The sequence below is a fragment of the Psammomys obesus genome, unplaced genomic scaffold (assembly GCF_907164565.1).
Source record: "Psammomys obesus unplaced genomic scaffold, mPsaObe1.curated_primary_1811, whole genome shotgun sequence".
Classification (NCBI taxonomy): Eukaryota; Metazoa; Chordata; class Mammalia; order Rodentia; family Muridae; genus Psammomys; species Psammomys obesus.
This window is the reverse complement of record NW_026594428.1, coordinates 17911272-17927965: the sequence shown is the minus strand read 5'-3', so window position 1 is coordinate 17927965 and position 16694 is coordinate 17911272. Positions and strand designations below refer to the sequence as shown.

Genomic DNA, 16694 nt, shown 5'->3' with positions numbered 1-16694 from the left:
CTAATATACGATTTCAAAAGACAGGCACATAACATTTGACTAAATTATCAGATGAGAAAAATAATGGGTACAATACAGAATGTCATGATAGGAGGTGAACATGCTGATGCTGTTATTTGACTATTGTTATTTGCATAAGGTCTTCTTTAAAAGGAGACCATCCCCAACGCTGACAAATAACACATGTATTCAAAGCCTTTTAAGATACAAAATGAAACAAAGAGAGAGAATAGACTTGTTAAATGATTATCTGAGGTTGGATGTGTAGCAGTATAATGACTCTATGATGGAAAAGGATTTATTAAAAGAGCTATTCAATGCATGTTTGCAAATCTTATGTGCCCTGTCTTTCTTTATATATTCTCTTCCTTACAAGAAGTAAAAGTCAGTCCAAGAAGTTGGTTATTTGTTTACTTTCAATATACATATACTCCAAAATATTTACATCTATTCTAAAACTCAACTTTTTTTTTTTTATTGTTCATGAAGATACTCTTCTAAGGAATCTTTTAGCTCCCTCAGGTAGGCCACATGGCCAGTAGGGAAAACTCTGCGGGTTCTATTCTCACAACACAGAGTTAATTTTTAACAGAGAAATAAAAAGCAACTTCCGAGACCACAGATAAAAACTTCACCTCACAAGTCATAAAGGGGACAATTTATATGAAAGATGGGCTAGAGGAGAACTAGGGTGACTTTGCAGCCACTCCTACTCCTGACGAAGTTACTCAGAAGCACACATCCTACAGCTGAGGGTTAAAGCTGTTGGCTGAGCGGAGGAGTCATGAAAAATGGGGCAGAGAAGGAAGACAGAGGTTAAAAGTTTCCGGGCAGACTCTAACCAGCTCTTTTTATCTTTCTTTTATCACAACCAATGGAGCTGTCCATTAAAAGCTCATGTATGTTGGTCCTGAAGACAAATGCTATCGGAAGGCTTTGGAGGATGGCTAGATAAAGCATTAGATTTCATGTCAAGAAGACTTCAATAAATTTGCATTATTCCTTCTTATGCTAACACATTTCCCAAAAGATATCCAGCGCATATTTGCTGAAAAATAGTTAAGTGATTGCTGGTACTGAATCCTCCTAGCCTATGTAATCACAGAAGAAAATAATTGTGGGTCAAAAAATGAGAGGTCAGTTTTCCTCTTAATTTAATTTTCTTTTTGTTGCATGATTCTAAATCACCTCTGTAAAGAAAAAAAAAATCAGTGTCCTCTAATAGAGGCCTAGTAGAATTATATTTTTTATGTAAATAAAGCCCAAGTCTACAGAGTGTCCATAAATTAAACTTCCATGAAAAGACACTGCATGGCTAAGATGAATGTAGGTAAACTTGCACTTTCAGAAAGCAATTAGTAAATAACTCATTCCAGCCTATTTTATTAGCCAGATGGTAATTGCTCTATTAAGCAATGGTTTATAGAAAATACATCAAAAACACCTTTTGAGCAAAAGGCCCAGATAAAATTCTTAGGGGCTCTTGAACATGTATGTGTACATTCATACACACACACACACACACACACACACACACACACACACACACACACGCCAGACTCAAATTGGCAGATGAACATTCCAAAAGCATTGCGAATTTCATAAGACCTCCAAGCGGTTCTCTGACAGGTCAAAGGAAGGCTCCTGCAGCTCCTCAGGACCCCATCCATAAGTATCTGTGATCACTTCCCACCTCATTGCTCTACTAGACTCTCTAGTGTGGATTTGAGTGCACTCTCCTGCTTAAAGCCCTTCAAAGATCCCACTGTCTGGGAAGAGAGGCTTGGCTATCCCCCAGTGCCTTCTATACTACACTGTATCTATACACTGATATAGTGGGGCAGGGACACTGGCTGAGCGGATACCCAGTGAGCCCCTCTGTTGGAGTGAGGTAATAATTCCTACCTTAGAGTACTGGTGGGATGGTTAGGAATAATAGTTACAGCTGGCACCCAGTGTGGGCCCTCTAGAAATGTCAGGGATTCCATATAACTAGATGAAGGAGAGAAGAATAATAAATAAGAACTATCTATAACTCCTAGAAGGTGAACTCCTAACTCTCATTTGTTACTGGGCTTTACCCTGGAAATGTTAATGGAACTGGAGAATATGCAAATGTAACCTTTCCTCCATTGTAGCTTGTCACACAGACCAGCAACACTGTGACTACACCCTCACTCATGCATGGACTGCCTGCATTGCTAAGATCACAAAGGCTTAGCACAGAGCTGCAGAGCTAGCAGTTTTGAAATTCCACACTACACCACACTGGCATGAAGTTCAAAGAAGTTGGAGGGCTGTCACAACATTTCACCAAGTTCCCCAAGGCAAAGAACCTGAGGACACCCAGGGGCCTCACAATTCAAATTTCACGTTTTAGCAAAGTTTTCAACTGTAGCATGAACAACTTCACTGGTGCCTGTTTAGATTTAATGTAAGAAACCTTAATCAGCCTGTCTGTGTGTGCCGTGCGTGCATTGTAGTATGTGTGTATATATAAATGTTTAAGTGTGTGGAAACCAGAAGTTCTCAACTGCCCTGCACTTTATTTTTTGAGACAGGGTGTCTCATTAAATATTGATTCTGATAGACTGGTTGGCCTATCAGCCCTGGAGATTCACCTCACTGCCCCTCTCATCCACAAGCTCCGAGATCAATGTTGCTTGTGACTGCACCCACTTTTTTTGTTTTTTAATAGGAGTACTTGAAACCCAAATTCAGTTCCTCATACTTGCAGGGCAGGCATTTTACCAACTATCTCTCCTAGCCTTTAATCACTAGAAACTTTATAAACTTTTGAACTCTGAAAGTTTAAAGACTGTATACTAATTTTAACTTTTAGATCCAGAACCATGAGGTGGCTGTTTTATTCTTTATTTCACTTTATCTGGAAGAAGTTGGGAGTGGTTCAGAGGTGAAATTAGAAAGTAGGCAGAAGGCTTTCATTCATAATAAAAAGGAGGTATTTCTATTTTCACTAAGCAAAGTGAGGTTATCTGATGATATTCAGATGAAAGAATTAATGTCATCTACTTTATTTTTGAGTAGTTTGCAATCCCAAACAAAAACCTGCTAATTATATTTAAAAAAATCTTTACTTTGATATAAATGGAACCAAAATTAGGACCATTTAGAAAGAAAGTGAACTGTTGTAATTTTGTAGAAAGTAGTGGCTTTCTTCACACAGTCCAGTTTTAGTGAAATGGATTCACTCAGCCATATCACAAGCATGCATTCACTCTGCCATGACTACAACATGAATGGGGGATAATATAGCTGTATTATAACTCAAAAACTAAATAATTAAAAAACAAATAAATTAAGCAGCTATGTCATCTTCCAATTTTCAGTAAAACGTGGTACATTTGATGAATCATGTATGTAAGCTTGGAGCATCTCTTAGAAGACACAATTTCTGGCTAGACACACTTTAATGGCTGTCTCTTTGTATTCCACCCTGGGCTTTGTGATTCTGGATATAAAGATCTGTTTATTCTATAACACCCATCACAGCATCTTTACATTTTAATTCACAAACATGGGGCCTCTGAGGTCATTTGCCTGCCTGAGTTTGGCTTCCACTGCTACATTATGCAACCTTCTCTATTTTTGTGTTTCCTCTTAGGAAAAAAAATAAAAAACTACTTGTAGCAAGCTTTCCACGTACACATTCACATTTATCATCGCACTGTAGTTCTCTGAAGTATGCTATTTCAACTTAGGACAACATCCAGAATGATGTCATCTGCCTTTAAGGAAAATCTCAATAAAGATCTGCTGTAAAATCTGTTCATGCAGTCTCAGCCCCTACTCCTTGCTGTTGGATTATAGTGGGCAATGGAGGGGACAGCGTCGTATAACATGAACTGTATGCAACCCAAGAAAGAATGTAGTACATTTCTTTATAATCTGTGGATTACTTTTTGTTAATAAGCTCTTTGGTATAGCTGAGATATACGTTAGGTGTGTGCCTAACTCTTAGCAGAATGGCTCTGATTAATTTGAAAATTAAATAAAAGTTTACAATGATTTGGAGACTACTCTTGGTATGTCACAGTAGTTACAACATAAGATAGGCAGGTAGTGGCCCGGCAGATAAAGGAGGTTTCATGACAGGGAAAAGAAAACATGGCAGATAAATACAGGCTTACATCTTCAGATCATAAATGCATATATTATGTCTGCTTTTTCCCTCAACAACTAAGACTAAAAGCTTTTCATCCACAAGCCTGGCTTAGTTTTCAGTTCTCCTTCTATGCACTAATTTAAAATTCCCAGGAGTAACAGGGACCTTATCCTGAGGTAACTGTTGTACGAGTGAATTTGTGAAGACCTGCATTTCCTTATTAAGAAGTGGGTGACAAAGAGGACAGCAAACTCCAGACGTGTGTGACCTGGTGGCACTAAGTGAGCTCCTGGCTGGCATGGCTCTTGGTGGCTCTGTGCTTTATGCCTGACAGTTTCATTCATTCAGTTGTTGGTCCCAACAACTTAAGAATTGCCACTCACTCATAAGTGGATACTAGAGATATCATATAGGATAAAACATACTAAAATCTATAAGGAAGCTAATCAAGAAGGAGGACTCTAGGTAAGAAGATCAATCCTCAATCAGAAAGACAGAGGATGGACATCAGAAGAGGGAGAAAACAGGGAGCAGGACAGGAGCCTAAAACAGAGGGCCTCTGAAAGACTCTACCCTGCAGGGTATCAAAGCAGATGCTGAGACTCATGGCCAACCTTTGGGCAGAGTGGAGAATCTTGTGAAAGAAGGAGGAAATAGAAATACATGGAGGGGACAGGAGCTCTACAAGGAGAGCAGCAGAATAAAAAAATCTGGACACAGGGGTGTTTTCTGAGACTGATACTCCAACCAAGGACCACTCATAAAGATAACCTAGAATCCCTGCACAGATGTAGCCCTTGGCAGCTCAGTCTCCAAGTGGGTTTCCTAGTAAGTTCATGTCTCTGACAAGAACTCAGTGGCTGGTTCTTTGATCACCTCCCCCTGATGGGGAACAGCCTTACCAGGCAACAGAGGAAGTCAAAGCAGCCCTCCTGATGAGACCTGATAGACTAGGATCAGATGGAAGGGGAGGAGGACCTCCCTTATCAGTGGACTGGGGGAGGGGCATGGGTAGAGAAGGAGGGAGGGTAGGATTGGGAGGGGAAGAAGGAGGGGAAGAGGGTGGGATACAAAGTGAATAAACTATAATTAATAAAAATTTATACATATATAAAGAGTTGTCAATGTTCCACAAAGCTAAGGGTTGTACCGTTTCCATTTCCTTTCCTCTACTGATAGCAATTGATTTTTTTTTAATTATAGAAACCTCTGAAAACCCAGGTTACAAAGTGATGACTTAATTAGAAAACAAAGAAAACAAAAATGAGTCATAATCAAAATCTGAAACTGTACTGACTAGGTGAGTATGAGCTTTACTGACTACTTCGTATTGTTCTATTTTCTAAGAATATTTAAAATAAATCACTGTGCCTTTGAAATTTCTGTGTGTCCCTGAGCAAATTGGCACTATGGAGCAGTTTGAGAACAAGGATAGATGAAAGGTCCCTATAATAGCTATTGCTTAAATCATAGTTTAAAAAAAAAAAAATAGAGTAGCATAATGAGTAATTGTTGGAGGAAGGGCAGATCATTTGCATATGAATAGCAGTCAGTCTTGTAAAGTTTAATTCTGGAATTTCAATTAAATGACTCACCAGATAAGTCAGCTAAACGAAAATATTTGTCATTTGGGGGAAAAACATATTTTCACTCATTTCTAAGAATTTTCTTCTGAGTATGTTTTGGAATATGCTATTTTGATCGTGAGGGACAAAATAAACTTCCCAGGGGGCAAGAAGATAATTTTAAGGTGCCCTCTGCACACTTGTCCTCAGGATCCTCCCCCTGCCCCCTTTCCTCAAGGTCCTAGGGCAGCAGCGAGTGTAGGAAAAGCTTAGCAACTGTGGGCTCTGAGTGAGCCCAAACCCCTAACAGTGCACCTAGCTTCTTGGGGTTACCTACACAGAGGTGCACACAGCACCAAAATCATGCAAGAGGCCTTTTCAATCATGCCTCCTTTCAACCCTATCAGGCCAATACCGGAACTAGAGGGAGGGGGCCATTCCAGCCTGGGCTGGTTTGGTGTGCATATGCAGTATGACCACCTTTGTCCTCTGAGTGAGCTTTCAGGGAAAAACTCCTGTTTAACATTTGTGGCTGCATGTGGCTGGTCATGCATTTGATTAAAATAAGATGTGCCAAGGGAAAGAATATGTGCAATGCAAAAAGCTTCCATGATTCAAATCTGTCAATCAACGAAGAAGGCCATCTACTTTGGCAATCAATTCCTTCTCTCGCTGGACCCAGAGAGGAAGCGCCAAACAGTGACTTGCTGCTGTTCCTGGCATTCCAGCTCAAGAAGCTCTGCAGTGTGTACTGTGCTATCTCGTTACAATAAACTTCTTGCTGGTTGCTATTTATGTGCTTTTCCAATTTTTTGAATCAGATGCCAAAACCTGGAAACACCAGGCAGAGACCCCTGGCAACGGGACAGCTCAAGAATCATGTGATGCTTATGATACAAACAGCACGTTAGTGGCAACTGTCGGGGAAAACACTTCTTTTGTTATATACAATGTGCTCTTCACAGTATGAGGTTGGTCTTAACATCTTTGATCTTATATTTGATCATAAGGGCCTTCCTTCCTGCCAATTCCTTGCCTTTTCTCCAGAGCCTTTGCTGGGCTGCAATGAACCTACATTGCAGAAAGAGAGATCACGTGAGAGAGCTGAGAGCTGGAGAAAGCAAACAAATTCAGTGATGAGCGCGCCCTGCTCTGGGGTCAATGTAACAAGCAATTTGTCCTGTATTTGACCACACTGGAGCAATCAGGTGCTTCTGTCTCTACCACCTTAGAGATGACCATCACCTAATTATTGGGTATATTACCTGCTGGAAGCTTACTCTCCAGCAAGCATACCTTTCTTTCCACATAGGCGGAAAGCAGCTTAGTAAGAGGCAACACGCGAGCATGGTGTGTGCAGAGAACTGCACTATGCTTTCTCCATGAATGTGCACCCCATTCCCATCAGAAAGGTACGCTAATTCTCCTGCACAGATGCAGCCACAGCGGTTCAGAGTCATCCAGCAATTTTCCTGACGCTCACTGTCATCAGTTACTGGGCCCATGGTCACAACCAAGATGCTCATTGTATCATTAAACTTTTGAAAAAATTATTTTACAAGTTAGGTACAAGAATACATTTATACCCCTCAAAAATTCCATTAGGATCATAAAAAATATTGAATTCAGTATAGACACAAGGCAAACTGAAATTTTAGATCTAGTTTTATAATTCAGATACATATATTAGTCATTCATATGGTGACATTTTATGTTAATGCTTTTCTGCTTTATGGGGTGGGGGAGGTCCAGGGCCAAGAGACAGAGAGTGGAGAGGTGGGTCCTCACCACCAGTGCCTGCACAGTTTGTCTGCTTCTCATCCATGGTCTAGTTTCCATTCCACAGACGACCCTCTTCTCTACATCCCTTCCTAATTTGCATTCCTTATTCCGTATTTATTTGTCAGTCAGCTGTCAATCATCTAACTAATCACCATGGTGGACAAATAAAATGGACTGTCTACACACATGTTTATACACCTGTCTACAGACCTGTTTCACTAGGGACCTTTGCTACTCATTAGTTCAGTCGGGGAAAAATCATTCAGGTAAAATACTTTTTCATTACTTACATTATTCTACCAACCTTAGTACATTTTCATATCAATGTCTTCTAAAAGGGATTTTTCAGGCCAATCAAAATCTGCAGGCTGAGACTTAAACCTCACATTTTTTTTTAATGCATGGCATAATATAAAACACATAACCTTCTACAAAGTAACATGCCAGATAAATGAGTCTCCATACTCATTTATCTGGCATGTTACTTTGCCCTATAATTTTTTATTAAAATCTATTATGATGACTAGAAAAATAGAGTGGGCATTCAGGAAGTGATGACTGTATAGTCATTAAATATGGGAAGCTAAAGCCAGAACTGGATTGAAAAAGATACAACACTCCCTATTTTAACGTAGCTGCTCAATAAATGTTTGTAGTCAATTCACTAATCTCCCCTAAAGTTTTGTGAGTTTGTTGCTTCTGGATGTTTCTATTGACTCAGGAAGTCCTAGACCACCAGGGAAGTTGAGTGACTTGTCCAGAGGTTTTTTTTTTTTTTTTTTTTTTTTTTTGTTGTTGTTTGTTTGTTTTTGTTTTTAAAAGAACCCCAGAGTCCATGGGTCCCCATTCCAACTTCATGGATTCAGTTCCCTCTGCTCCATGCAGAAAGCCAGCTGAGGGTCTCGACCATGGTAAAGAAGGCTACACTGCTCCACATAAATAGTGAAGCAATTTAATCCTGAGAAAGCCAAAGAACCTTGCTCCTGTGACATACAGAGACCCAAAGACCACTCTGTTCTCTCTTGCCCTCTCAAGACAAGTGTTTTGACTCCATTTGTCAGGCGTCAGAGTTGCAGACTAAGCCGAGAAGCCAAGGATGGAAAGTGTTTTGTTCGACTAGGTCAGAAGAAAGGTGTATTTCCTGGAGTTATGAGTGCCCTCAAACTCATTTGACACCATTGGTGGTTAAGATTTTGTTTTCCTCTGCCAGGGAAAAAACTATACTTCTCTGAGTAAGGAGAGTCAATAGTGGCTCTTATTTGCATACAAAAGTACTTGAGGTTGATTAAAATATCACATATATTTTTGATAGCCTGGAACATAAACCCAAAGGGACCAAACCCAGGTCATTAGCCTCAGCAGCAACTGCCTTTGCCCACTGAGCTGTATACCTACCATTTGTATTCTAAGCATGGCAGAGCTGAGCAGTTAACAGTACATTTTAGCATGTGCTCTGTTCTCCATCTGTCATGTTTGTGTCATCTGTAACTTTCTTCTAAGTAGTCCTTGACCTATTTATGTTTAAGTCTTTGAATATGTGAGATTTCAAGCTTACTGTTCATTGTATAAGTTAATACTTCCTTTGTAGTTAAATCAAAGGAAGCTAGGTTTGTGTTAAGAAGACAAGAAGTTGTGGGGGATACCAAATCTTACTTCAAGATAATTGTCTGCAAGTGGATTTCAGTGAGGGCTTGTCACATGTGTGGTCTGTGAGGGCTCAGAAGATATCCCAGAATAAGGGCCTCAGAGGTGGCCTTGGAAGCCAGGTTTCTCTCTTACCTTCTCCTGCTCTCCTGTAACCTCCCCTCAACTTCCCCAAAGGAAGCATAAAAACTGTAGCCTGCTGTTCCACAGCACATCATGGAACCCCAGGAGCTCCTGTTCAACAAAGTTAGCTGTGATGACGGTTACTCTTAAGTGTCATTCCAAGAGATTTATAATCATGTAGAAGACCCACCTCTCTGAGCATCTGTGAGGGATTCCAAAGAGGCATACCTGAGGAGGGAAGATCCTCCCTCATGTGGCTCCAGCACGTGGACTGAATAAAAAGCTTGTGGGTGTAGTGCGGGATTCATGTCTATTTCCTGACTGTGGATGCAGTGTGACCCATCACCTAACATTTCCACTGTGACACCTTCTTAATCATGATGGACAATATTCCCCTAAACTGTGATCTAATTTAAAGTGCTTTTGCAACAAGAATAACTAATATGCTAGCCACAAAACAAAAATGTTCATCTAACTGGGTCTCATCTTTCCATGCAGAAGCTCCTGGTACAGAAATTCTCTGTCCCACCTTGTGTGATAATAGGTCATAAGACCCCATTGCAGACCTACATCACACCTAAAAGGCTACGTACACAACAGGGAGGCCAGGGAGCATCTGAACAGGCCTTTCTGGGTTTCTCACTCAGTCGGCCATCATTGATTCATGTGTTTGTTATGCCATAATGTATGTTCATGGCTGCCCCTGCTTCACTGAACCCAAGAAGAGGTACAGAGGTTGCCCTATGTCTTTGACCTTTAGTCTAAAGCCTCCTGAATCACATAAAATGATCACCATGTAACAATTCTGTTTCCTTTTATTAATCTGACAATTGTGGCCCTTGTGGTGGGTGAAAACGGTTTACTCTTCTACCTCTACAACTACTTGCTGTGACAGCTGAATCCCTAGCTACTTCTAGCCATCATTCTCAGGTATCAGATAGTACACAACGGCTTTACAGAGAGGCTAACCAGGACTTCAAACAGGCAAATGTATGACACAGAAGCATGCTGGGAACCTCACATGTTTTATGTTCATTTAGCAGTTAGGAAAGTTTCAAATATTATTTTATTTTACAAAAGAGTACTGTCATAGAATTAAAATTAAGGATACTGTTACATAAAGCAAAAGTCATCCACATCTGTTTTTTCTTTTTCTTTGAAATGCAAAACCCATGACATTGTTATCACCATAAACGGACATGGCAATGGTGAGAGAAGATTATACCAGAAGAACACATAGCTCAAAGAACTACCACTTCAGTAACGGCTGGGTAATTACTGGGGATAAAAGGATGGTTTGTAACTTCTAGCACACAGTGAAAGGACTATAAACTCACTTTCCATAATATTCCCAGGGCCTCCTTGTTGCTTTGGAAATTTAAATACTTTCCTAATGGGCTCTTTATTCCAGGCTGTGTCTCCTTTCATTGATCCTGCATACCTACCGTGGCCACTGCAGGCTTTTAGAGATTAGCTTTATTATTCCATGGACCTTCCAGCATCCCTGACTGGTGCCCTGTCACCCCAGAGCTTGGCTCCAGGGAAGCTGCACATTCTACATTTCCCCCAGCTATGCTGTGAATCTGTTTGTTTTCTGTACAAGTCATGTGCCCAGATCCAAATGTGTGTAACCCTCTCCAGATACTATCTATATTTAATCACCCACTCTGTCAGGTTGGCCATCCTCTGCTGCCCCAGGCCTGTCAGCACCTGTAAAGGTGCAATGATGAACAAATTGATACTGTTCCCACCCATATGGTGAGATGATGGGATTAAAATGTCACCTGTGAAGCCGGCTTACTTTGGGGAAAACACTGACTGGTTCTTGACATCATGGGAGCTTACCTGGCCTCTCCTGTGGCAATGGACCATCAGCCGTAGCTCTTAGATCACTGAAATCTTAGGTTTACTGTGTAATCATGTAGTGATGTTTCCTCACTCAGGTGGGTAATCCCTCGTGAACAGTGCATTCATGCAATCTTATCTCCTCTGCATGTTCTCAGAATTCAATCACTATGTTTTCAAAGTCCAATATGTGGTCTTTGAGGAACTAATTCACAGTAGAAAAAACCAATAGGACTATGAGTGACATCTGCAGTGTGTTCTCAGATGATTGACAAGATGCTCCCTGTCTTCCTTATCCTGCCTTTGGGACCTGAGTCATCCACCAAACATGGATTCCCAAGGAGGACTAGTAAATATTAAAAGTAAGGGGCTCTCCACAGCTATGAGTGAGTGCTGTCGTGTAAGGCAGGACTTCCTAGACTTAGCATGACATAAATTTGGATCAGATATTTCATGGCTAAAAACAAGAGGCTGCTGTGCATTGTTACATGCTAAGCTGTATCCCTGGCTTCTATCAATTAGGTACCAATAGATTATAATCCCCTTACATTTTGCCAGCTAAAATATGAAGTAGCAAGAGAAAGGTCCAACACATTCATCACCCCCAGCCACTCTATACAGTCAATGTTAAGGAATTATCTCTTGATGGTAGTATTGCCAATGGCAGAGAAAGTTTTGTGAACTGGAGCCCAGTGAGTTTGGTACCAGAACTGTGGGGGCAGAAGAAAGAGCAGGAAAGATGTACAAATGGCCTCTTGTTACCATTGGTTCATGCATTCTAAGTGAATGACTAGCCATGAGGTGCAGAAACAGAACCCAAGGAGGATGTAAGTATAGGAAAAATTTCAGAGGTTTCAGCCACACTAACAGCATCTAGGTGGCTGACTGGTCTTCTCAGTGTTCAGCAAATACAGTTCAGGGAGTGACTAAGTGACTGTTCTATGCTTTCTTCTTCCAGGGAACTCTGTAGTATGCTCACAAATGTTCAAGGGAAGGCACCCAAGAGTCACCAAGTACTTTAACACTGTTATCTTCTTATCATCTAACCAGACCCTCTTCCATTAGGGGCTGAGGTGGTGTAGAATTTTTCAGTGTCATAATCCAGGGGTAGATAATGCTCCTCAAATGCTCTGGTGTCTCAATCAAATTTTGCTCTGACTGAAAGGCAGATCCTCTCAGCATGGCATTCAAGAAGACAGTTGTCTGAAGCTGGACTGGCACCTCAGGCTTTATGTCTTTTCATATAACAAAGCTGGGCTCTGGAGCATCATAAAACCATCTCTGTTAGGGAGCCTGACAGTACTGCATTAGTGACAATGTCTCCAGAGACATGTGGTTAAAATCGGGGGTGCAAAGCTGGCCAGGCTGAAAGCACTCACAGGGCTGGGTCAGCCCCACTTCTTTGCTCTCCCCCAAAGCACCGTGGCCTCCATCAGGTAACCTCCAAACCCCTTAAACCATTTACTCGTCAGCACTGCAATTACTGTCCACAAGCATTTGCTCTGGTGTAGTTGGCTCAAGCAGAGAAAGAAAAGGATGTCCAGGTTCCAATCAATAGAAAGGAATTCATGCCTGGTATGGTAAACAAAGTTATGGCTGTTTATCACGGCCCCTAAAGAAGGACTTACTCCTGCCACTCTCCTAAGCTGGTGCCATTACTAACCATGTTCTAAATACCTACGCTTCTTATATCACAGAGAAGTATAACCTCATGTTTCATTAAAGAAGCTTCTCACAGCAGCTGTGAAGAGTAGTGGAACCATGCAGTGGATGCAGCTGGAATGTAGAATGTTAAGCAAGGAGACCCAAAATCAGAAAGGCAAAACACACACACACACACACACACACACACACACACACACACACACACTTTCTCTCACATGTAAATGCTAGCCTTATGGTGTAAAACGTGTAAGTTTATAAACAGGTGTGAGTGTGCTTAAAGGCTAAAAATCTAAAAAGAGGACAAGACAAAGTATTAATAGTTGGTTAAAAAAACCTGCAATTGGGCAAAAAGACATACTACAAATGAAAAAGGAAGAGTTTGGGGAGGTTACAGGGTGGGGAAACAGAAGTAAGGGGTCAGACAGTGAGGCAAGCATAAACACAAACTATATCTTAGTTACGTATGACATAATGCTATGAGATAATATACTTATTTAAAAATTTAAATAGAAGCATTGCAAAAAGCAAATTTAAATAGAAAAGATGTTTTTCTTTCCTTGTAACACCTGATTTCTTCCACATCCTCCAGCTAGTTAAGAGATTTTTACCTCCCTCTCCTGCTCTTCTTCTGTGCCTGCTGTGTGAATCAGCATGTTCTTTTTATAGAAGTCTGTTTTCTGTGTCGACTGGAGAAGGCCACAGCAATCAGTCATGTAATGAAACATGAACATAGGTGTGGCTCAGAAGGTATTCCCGATGTGGTCCTGACTACAGCTGACTGCCTCTGAGGCAAGATGATCTCAGTAACAGAGGCATTTTTTTTTTTTGTCAGAGAGAGAAAAGAGTTTTGAGGAAGAGACACCATCTGAAACCATAGAACCAATTTCTTCCTGAGTTTTTAGACTGTCAGCATCCCCTACAGATTTCAGACTTGATAATCCCACAATTTTGTGATCAGCTTTTTGAAACACACACACACACTGACATATCAATGGTTGCAACTCTGTTTTTCTGGGAAACTTTGATTAAAACACCTTACTTTTAGATTCCCTATGTGTGCATACCTCTCTCTGTCTGTTGCCTGTTTGTCTGTCTCTGTCTCTGTTTGTGTGTGTGTGTGTGTGTGTGTTGATAGAAGCCAGAAGATAAAAATCAAGAAGAAAAATAAATCAGCTATTTCAGATCTCATGCAAATGCTTCTTCTGGTGGATGCAGTAAAAAAGATAAATGGCTACCAAAGACAATGACACAAGCCTCCACCTCTTGCTGTGGTCTCATACTCTCTCCTCCCATCATGAGGTGCAGTCTAAATTCCTTGCTTATATTAGCTAGTTTTCTCATTGTCATGACAAAGTGTCTGTCAAAAACAACATAAGGAAGGGTTTGTTTTGGCTCAGAATTTGCTGGTACATAGCAGCAGGATCTTGAGAAAGCTGTTTACATTATACCCCGTCAGGAAGCAGCAAGGGAGGTAGCTGCAGCTTCTCTGCTTGAGTTCCCCTTTTTGCTCAGTCCAAGACCACAACCCACGGTGCCATCTACAAATAGTGCAGGGCTTCCCATGTCAACTAACCTGATTTAGAAAATTTCCCACAGACACTTCCAGACACTCCTCCTCCCCAGGCATTCTAAGTCCCGTGAAGCTGATGTTCAAGAATAATCATCCACTCCCTTTGAAACTGGCTGGCCTGTGTGATTGGTCTCCATTACCAGAATATGGCTCAGGGCTCAAGTCTTAAGAAACCATACAGCCACTCCCTGTGCCCCTGGAGACACTTCCTTCTAGATCCCAGCTGCGGTGTCATGAGAAAAGGTCTAGTCTACAGTTCTGAATGATCTCCCTCTGTAACAACCACCTTTCCACATGAGAATGCCCCATACTGAACATCAAAACTTACCACTCCAGCTGAAACATCTTCACCTGTCAACACAAACATCGAGTCACCTCCTAAGAGGGAACATCAACCAAAGAATGGCCTGTGGCCATTTTTGTGGAGCATTTTCTTTATAAAATTTTATTTTATGGATATGGGTGTTTTGCTGTATGCATGTCTGTTCACCACATATATGCAGTATCTCCTGAGGCCAGCAGAAGGTGTCAAATCCGCCGGGGCTGAAGTTAAAGGGACTGAGCTACTAGGTGGGTACTGGCAATCAAACTGACATCCTTCGAAAAAGTAGTTGGTACTCTTAACTGTGGATCCACCCATCTCTCCAGCCCCATGAGACCTTTTCTCAATCACTAACTGATGCAGGAGAGCTCAGCAACGTTGGCAGTGCCATCCTAGGAAGATGGGCCCAGCCTATACATGAAAGGCAACTAGCAAGGTCAAAAGAAATGTTCTTTTCTTCTTTAGTATCCAAGTCATCTTTTTATAATGAAAACTATTCAAAAGAGGGATGCAAGGTAGTCATATATTTACCTAATTTTGTTACAGTCTTTTTCATCAGTCAAGAACAAAATCTTCAAAGAGTTACTTGAGTCTACCTTTGTTGTTGGTAACTCTTCAATGACAGTGACAAATGGATGTGGCTCACCTACACCAAGATTGTGGGTCAAAGAAAGCTTCATCTTTTATAACCAATAACTAATATTGATTAGTAACTAATATTTTAAAAAGGAATGAATGTGGGAGATGAAGACATGGTTAAATCATTAAGAGCATTGGCTATTCTTCCAGAAAACCATGGTCTGAGTCCCAGCACCTACATGGCAGTTCACAACTGTCTGTAATGCTAGTTCAAGGAGATCTTACCCTTGCTCTTGCCTCCGTGGACACCAGTGAGGCAGGTGGTACAGATATATTGGCAGGTAAGTCACCCATACATACAAAACAAAATTTACAAAAAAATAAAAAAATAAAAGGTGAATATACTTAAACCATCTAGAAATTCCATCAAAGTGGCTTAAGTTTTCTGCCTTATCAGAAGAACTCACTGCAGAGTTCTTTATGTGGTCAGCAAAATAAGAGGTGGACTGCTTTCATGACATTTACAGTGGCTTTTCCTGGAATGGTGTGTGCATGTATATCTCTTATTTACTGCTTTGAAATAGTGCAGGTATGAGTGAGCAATCAGTAACCACTGAGAATGAGAAGACAGGAAGGAAGAAGACAAACATATTTAGATATGAAATAAAGATTCTTTCAGAAAGGTTAAAGCATAAAATTACATTTGCTATGGTGAGTTCTCTAGGAGGCCTAGTTCATAAGGTACTGTTAAATAACAAACAGTTGTGATAATAAATGACATAATGACACATTTTAAATTTGTTACTTTTTCTGCTGACCTTAAAAAAAAAAACAACCCAATGTTCTTTACATGAAAACGCAATGAAAAGAAAGTAATTTTTGAAATATCAAAACATGTATATTTTATGTAGGATACATTTTAATATATAAAAGTGGACAATAATCTGAAAAGGCCAAGTTGACAAAGACAATCATTTTTTTAACAATTAGAAAAGTGATATAAAATTGTTACTAAGAAGTTAATGGGTAAAAAATTAATTCATACAAAGGTTATTAAACTAATTCTGACATATTTCTAATTACAATGGACCCAGAGCAGGGCTCTGAGGATTGTCGTTTTCATTAGCTCCCACATCGTGGAGTTATGAGTTTGTTGTTAGGTACGCATGACAATGTCAGACAAGGGGCTAACATTTTAACGTGATACATAGCTATGATCCTGTATAAGCTTGTAGGCCATTTTTTGGCCTGAAAGATTTAAATGTGGTTTAAATGTGGATTTAAATATGGTTTCTTCTTTAAAAAAATATTAAAGATTAAAATGATGGTCTTTCATAAAGGAAGTCTCAATACAAGAAAACTGAAACAACACCCTGCATCTTATCTGAAGATCATGGATTAAAATTAAATATCAACAACAGAAAATGGAACATCACACTAATGGGTAAAAAAATGTGTCAGGACAGAAAATAG

At 40.4% G+C, this 16694-nt stretch overlaps 1 protein-coding gene across 2 annotated transcripts in view; it reads right to left on the bottom strand.

Annotated features, from left to right (window-relative positions):
* Positions 1-16694, bottom strand: part of Ctnnd2 (catenin delta 2) — an 894554-nt gene that overhangs the window by 257780 nt on the left and 620080 nt on the right. The window lies entirely within an intron of this gene.